Source organism: Hetaerina americana, unplaced genomic scaffold (assembly GCF_022747635.1).
Source record: "Hetaerina americana unplaced genomic scaffold, ioHetAmer1.1.p SCAF_11, whole genome shotgun sequence".
NCBI lineage: Eukaryota > Metazoa > Arthropoda > Insecta > Odonata > Calopterygidae > Hetaerina > Hetaerina americana.
Genome location: NW_027286181.1, coordinates 38857729 through 38863728, shown reverse-complemented (window position 1 = coordinate 38863728; position 6000 = coordinate 38857729).

The following is a 6000-nucleotide window of genomic DNA, read 5'->3' as shown; positions in this document are numbered from 1 at the left end:
AATGCTAAGCATTTTACACCATTGATTTTCTTCTCATTCAGTCTTTAATCGAACTCAGAACTAATGGAGAATATAGAAATTTCATGAGATGCATTCACTTCCGAGAGGGGTTTTAAAGGAGCTATTTCCCATACGGCACTTTTCAGACCAGCCAAAGAGACGGATATTGTAAAACAATATTTGGTTGATACAGTCAGATGGTGCATGATAAAGTCTAGTTATTCAGAATAATTAGGTTTTTATTTGTAAGTTTTAGTCTCTTGATTGTAATTAATTATTGCAAGTATAGGTGAAAAATATTGCGTATCAGCGATTGAAGTCTCAAATACATTGACGCTGACATTTTCATTTCATGAGGTACCGAGCATTAATGCGCCCATAAAAACAGGAGTTACGACAATGAGAAGTTTAGAAAAGTTAATTTTAATGAACGTTAATTTTCATCTTGATGACCAACAGCAGACCATAGTTATTATCGCAAAAAGTAATAATGACTTAATTAAGTCGTAGTGAAATATCGCTAAGATGTTGAATTTTGCTGCGAAACTGGTTCAGAACGCGCCACAAATATAATTGTTTCGTGCTGAATTCGTAATAGAAGCACCAGAATTACGATTCAATGTGCACCTGAATTGTAATTATTTATTTATATAAGGTTTTCACTAAAAACATACAATTAATTTCACATTGTCGAAAATCAATAATTAAGGTGTCGTATTAGAAATTGATTTTATTTATGATAATTTCTATAATCTCCATGTACTGCGAATGTAATTCACATTTCATTAAAATATATACCCATTTAGCATGAAATTGGGGTTTTGGAAGCATTGGCATTATCTTGGAGAGAAAAAAATAATATTTAGATTATGAAATTCATTCGTAGAACTCACGGCTGCCGTTGCGTACCATTTGTTGCACCATATCTCCAGCCTCTACTATTTAATAAATCTATTGAAATGCTCGTTTTGCATATTAATTAAGCAAGCTTTTTGTTAAACCAAAATTCCTGGCCAAAACCACGCACACATTAAGTTAAGCTTGTGCATACTTTCTTGACATCGTTGCGCAGTGTTTTTAAAATGAACAAAGAGACAGATAAATGATTTCATTTGCATGGATTGTTTTCAACGGTTATATTTATGCATAGTTATTCAGACCCGAAATTACTTCAATTTAAAGTTTCATGAAATTTATCTGTTGTAGAACTTTATGAGATAATTCATTCAAGAAAAGGGCACTCAACCGTAAAATATTGCAAGACTATATAAATGTCAGTCAGCATGGGGCGATTTTTTTATATGGGACTGTAGGCTCACTAATATAAAAAAATCAAGGGGTTCAACATTAGACACGTAGCATTTATATTGTTTTGAATTAGTTTACTTCATTAATAGATTTTGTTAACAACCCGAGCTAAGGTGGATTCCTATTGACAGATAGGGTGAGTAGATTAATTTGGGGAAAGCGTATTATTAAAGGGCAACGTTGTGAAATTGGAGAGCAGAACTCACGGTAGTTTAATAATGAACTTTCTTGATGCCGGTTTGAGAACTGGACTCGAGTGATATCGGACTCATTTTTCATAAAAAATCATTTTATTAGTTTTTACTTTTGCATTAAGTTATTCAAATGTGTTATCGGTTATTAAAAGCCCTACAACGAAAAAACTTTTTCATTTTAATATGTGATAACTGTTCTTCACATGAAAAGTTTAAATGAAATTAATTACGATGTTTGAATTAATTTAATTAATTAGGCATGCAATGAGCCACATTGTAATACAAACCATATTTGGATGAAGAAAAACATTGTTTATTAGGAGAACGAAGGTCAGAATGCTATATTTATGAACTATTTATAACTCATATCAGCATTTGTCAGATCGCCGAGTTATAGACTTCACCTTTCGTGAGTGATTGAAGGTATTTTCAAATCCCAGAGGATACATTATTCAAAAGTATTTTGGGCAATGTTTCAGCATCTCTTTCCTTGAATTTGTCCATGACCTCTAAGTTTGGTAATCGAACATATTTTATCAGACGATCATGTAATGATCTTGGATATCCTCCACCAATAATGCCTTTTGACTGGTAGAAATTTCGAATAAACCTTAATGCGAGCGTGCTTAATAAAAAGAGCTACAGCGGATGAACGTCAGTGGTGTTAGCGGTAATTATCGAAGAACAGTTTGAATTCGAAATGCTGTATAAAATTTGTGAAAGTTTTTCGCCCATAAACGTTTTGAACGGTCAGAGAACAGCAAGGGGAGGAAGAAGCAGAGTTGCTAGGGATTCAGAGGTAAAAGGGCGGATGAAAGACTGGTGGTGAACGGTGGTTGGAAAAAGCTATTGCCGAGATAAGATTAACATGAGTGCGAAGGGGCTGAATGAGTATTCGAGGTGGGAAACCCAGTTTCTGAGAGCAGAATCAGTAGGCCGTGACGATGAGCGGTGGAAATATATTTTGTCCAAATACTGAGAGTGGTCTAGGAGTAGTAAACTGAGGGCATATTTTTATTTGGAGGGAATGTTTATAACAAATGTTTCTATTTTAAAAGTGGAGGCTGCATTACCCATTGCCTTATTATACGCTGAATATGTGATACATATAAAGTAAACAACTTTCAGAAAACCCACATCTTTAAAAAAAATTATTTGTCCCATGATCACTAGGTAGATTTTTACCAATCACTCGTTTTCGGCTTTCACTTCTGATAATTGACTTTTCAGCTTTCATTTGAGTCGAAAGAGATTTGATGCAATAATACGAATGACGTACGCCGACTTTTTTTCCTGCTTAACTCCTATTTCTTGTTGCTGAGGAGTGATTTTAGGAGCCTTCAATTCCACAAGGTTTAAATTCGTTCTGAGAAGCCTAAACGTTTAATTTACAGTAAAAATTAGCCGTTTGCCATATATTTTTAGGGTGTTCAGATTATCTTACTTGAAGCATCTAAATTTCACTTATATAAACGCAATAATTCAATTTGTGTACGAATAGAATTTAATTTGTTGCTTGCTACTTTCCAACTTATTTGTGTTGTGGCTAAAACTACTCCTATGTTGCTAATGATGGAACTATGGTTAGAAAAATTTACGAGTTAATTCAATATGATAAGCTTGAAAACTATACAATATTCTGTATTTAGTTTTGCCAATCTATTATGTCAGAGCGAATCATTGAGCTAAAGCTACATAAACTCTTGTGAAATTAGGCGCTGGGATTATCATAAAATTGTAATCATTGCTATGCATTAGTGAAATACTCTTCAGAAAATAGTAAGAAATTTTAATATCTATTGGACTCCATTGAGAATTTAAACAGAAAAGAGTTAAGAAATAAACGCAAAAATTGGGAGCTAAAATGCAGGTCCTGGTTACGTTGATTGTGTTTCAGTTAGCAATGAAATGGTATCTGCCGATGATTATCAGTTGCACTGATTGCTTTTAACATTGGATAATGAAAATTACCTCTTCATAATGACGAAATGGTATAGGAAAATGGAAAAGTGTCTGGCGGTGAATGGTGCGTACTAGGATAAATTTGGTTTGAAAGTTGATTGTGGAGTAATTAAAAACAGTAAACATAACTGAATGAAGTAGTTTTTCTTCAAATATGTTGATATACCGACCCTTTCTGAAAATAAAAGAGTGGAAACTATTGCCATGAAACCCATGGGATTGCATTAAATCAAACTAGAAGGAATCAGCACGTATTGCCGAGACAACAGACTCTTAATACCCGTGTTCATAGAATGAACGAGTACCTTTCCCTGTTTTTAGCTACAACTTCCACCGTAAACGTATTTTACTCGGGTAGCAATTTTTATTAACAATGGGTAGTATTATTTATAATTAATATGGCGCGAACTTAATGATCACTCTAATAATTAATGACACGCTGACATCATTTGCATTTATGCGACACTACTTTTGGGTGTTTTATTATTATATATCTCGTATATGATATGCAACAGAATCAGCCATATTAGGGCTTAATCTTGGAGAATGAGGTTATTTTTAAAGAATTGAAACATTATGTTTTTGAAATCTATTTGCCAGTCTTCAAAGGTATTATTTTTTTATTCTGCGTATTTCGCGATGAACATAATTAAAATGGCAATGTAAAATATAAAATCACAATGGGGACATCCTGTAAATTTTCCAACTATTATTGATTCTCTTTCTCGTGGCAAATGCGTCCTTGTAAAAGGTTGAAATTTGTATTTATTTTTTAAATTTCTCCATCTGCATATTGTGTCTTCATTCTATTTATTCATCAGTTTGTTTGGTAGCCCAAGTGCAAAGCTCAATACAGTTACATTATGACAAATAAAAACTCCAGTAAAGAACTTTGGTGTCAATGATTAAAGCACATGACAATGCTGTTTTGGTAAGTATGTCTTCCAACAATCAAGAGTCAAGATTTGGCTTCAAGTCAAGTCATGTGCTCACTACTTGGATATGTTTGCGTATCGGAAGTGCCCATAAATATCTTTTTCGTGTTTTCGTAAAAGGATGTATATACTTCGATCATACACACTTTCATAAAATTAACGTCTTTTCTTTTTGATGTCGGCTCTGTTGATAAAAGCCTAGTTTTAGGTTAAAACACTCCTCTTTTTATAATGATACTCTCATTAGTGCCCTGTCCTTTATTATTTCTTTCGCTTTTTCACCTTCATTTATTATTTCATACATGCATTTTTTTAGCTGATACTTCTCATATTTGTTGTCTTAAGATTCTCTGCGATCAGATTCCCCATGTGTTGTTTAATCTACCCTTATCACGCAAACAATTCGCTCCTCTCTTACGTATCCGCAGGGCGATTTGACTCTCATCTGTTCTCTCAATATTATCAAACCTGCCAGATGCACTTATTTCTTAACTGTCTGACCCGCTCATTTCTCACCCCATCTCTCCTATTTTTAATTCGCTTCCCACATACCCACAATAACCAAGATTTGCTTCCATAGAATATTTTGAAAAAAACACTTTTATCTCATTTATTTTGATTATCAGAGTATAACTAACACTGACAATGATTTTTTACGATGTGAAAACATGGGTTACCATGTGGGATACACTCGTTTATAAGTATTTCTTAAACATTTCTAATTTAGGAGTTTTTATTTTGACTAGAATAAGGTCAAATTTCATCAAATACTTCTTTCTGGAATTTAGGTGACGTAAATAATTTTTTTCGGAGACTTAGGTCTTTACCTAACATCACTAAGATGGCAAAATGTACGTTTTTGAACAAGTTAAAATATATTAAGGTTACTTAAAGAACTATTGCTGCATTGAAACTACTGGTATATAATAAAGAAATAATAATTTAAAAAAAATAAAAATAACTTTACATAGCAAAATATACTCACCCTAATTTCGTCGTTAAATAGAAATAACTTTACGCAGCAAAATATACTCATCTTATTTGCATAAATATTGCTTCTTTTTTTAGTAAAACTTATTTTATCCCGCAATAATTCCTATTCTTAAGTCAGAGCAAGTATTCATAAAAATTAACATGATGGTTTAAATAAATTAGTAAATAATACTAATGACAAATTCCAAGGAACTGTGTAAGATATCGCAACAGTAACTTTTAACAGAGTCATCCGCCAATATGCATTTCATTGCAACAATTTCAAAGCGTGAAAATCATTCGCCTTCACCAGGACTCAAACCCGGGTCCCTCGATGTCCGGATATCGAAGAATCCGGGTTTGAATCCCTGTTAAACTCCATAAGAAGATGCAGCCGATTTTCGTTCTTCACTGTTATTTTATTCCCTAGAAGCCACTGAGAAAAATGCGTAATGAGTGCAAGTTGAACTTAAAATTACAGGTTGAATTAAGTTTTATGTAAACTACACCTAAAATTGCGCTTAACTGCCGGAAACTCTAAGTCAACTACCGTAGCCTTAAAAATTGAAAATATTTTTAAGCTATCATCAAGTACTGAACCGGAATCAACTCTTTCTTCAGCTATTTGT